Source organism: Sinocyclocheilus rhinocerous, unplaced genomic scaffold (genome assembly GCF_001515625.1).
Source record: "Sinocyclocheilus rhinocerous isolate Xijiao unplaced genomic scaffold, SAMN03320098_v1.1 scaffold369, whole genome shotgun sequence".
NCBI lineage: Eukaryota > Metazoa > Chordata > Actinopteri > Cypriniformes > Cyprinidae > Sinocyclocheilus > Sinocyclocheilus rhinocerous.
The window spans coordinates 154,395-155,589 of record NW_015666557.1 but is presented as its reverse complement, the minus strand read 5'-3'; the positions used below and the strand labels follow the sequence as shown (position 1 = coordinate 155,589).

General features: G+C 32.8%; 1 protein-coding gene across 1 annotated transcript in view; it reads right to left on the bottom strand.

The window, feature by feature from the left end:
- The window catches only part of lars2 (leucyl-tRNA synthetase 2, mitochondrial), an 83,832-nt gene that overhangs the window by 46,514 nt on the left and 36,123 nt on the right, over window positions 1-1,195 (bottom strand). The gene's annotated exons all lie outside the window — the stretch shown is intronic.

Genomic DNA, 1,195 nt, shown 5'->3' with positions numbered 1-1,195 from the left:
TGGTTTTGAGGTCCAGGGTCACATATATACTTACTAGATAAAGATATATATATATACTAATATATATATATATACTGTATATATGCATATTTTTTTATATTTTATAAAAACAGTATGAGGTCTCTTCGGTCCCAGCTTTAACATGTCAACTCCGCTGTTTCATGATTTTTTTTTACATACATATTTGGCCTGATTTACATGCCTTATTTATTTATTTACAACCTGTCACTCACATGAGATCACAGCAACAGTAAATCCTGATGTTATGGACTTCATAGAGAGCGAATATGCCAGTTGCCCACTGCTTTAGTCATGCAGGTCAGGCACAAATACAATTTACATCAATTATACAATTATTCAATAAATACAATTTACAATACTTTACAAATACAGTAACTGATGGGGTTTAAAGGCAGCCTACAGATCCTTTGGATTCATATTAGGAACATTTCTGTTGCTGCTACAGGGCAGCGCATAATAATGCTGACCATTACACTGAACCGAACATAAGCTTCTTGTATTTTGTGAGCTACTAGAGACTCAGACTGAGACATCCACTAGAAGGATTATTGTATTCATTTAAATATCAGTTCAAAAATGTGTTAGTTGTCATAATTTGCTGTCTTGTCAATCAGTTGGACCTTTGTCAACGCCGTCAGTTTTTAACACTGTCAGATGAAGGTTTCTGTTAATTTTGAAATAAAGATTTTATTCTTTTTTCAATATAATGTTTTAAAATAGTAAAACATGAACGGCACTACATGATAATATGTCTCTGTGCTCAAACAACATAGGTTATATATGTTTAATATAAAAAATGAAGAAATTTAGGAATTGGATTGTTCATAATAGAGTGAAAACTGGAAAAAAATATAGAGGATGTATTTAATCACTTCAGCTCCTTTACTGAACACCAATGAAGACTTCATATTGGGTGGATCAAATTAAAATATGCTTTTTAAGGCGTCTGACGGAGTTGACACAAATTAAGTTACGAAGTGAATAAATATTCATTTTTGGAAAAAAACATTTCCTTTCCTTTCACAGACTTTTTCATTAACTGTTCCCTCCTGGTGGAATGACCTGCTCAACTCAATCCGAGCAGCTGAGTCCTTAACCATCTTCAAGAAACGACTAAAAACATACCTGTTCCACCTTTATTTGACCCTCTAACTCTAGCACTTTCTATTCTATT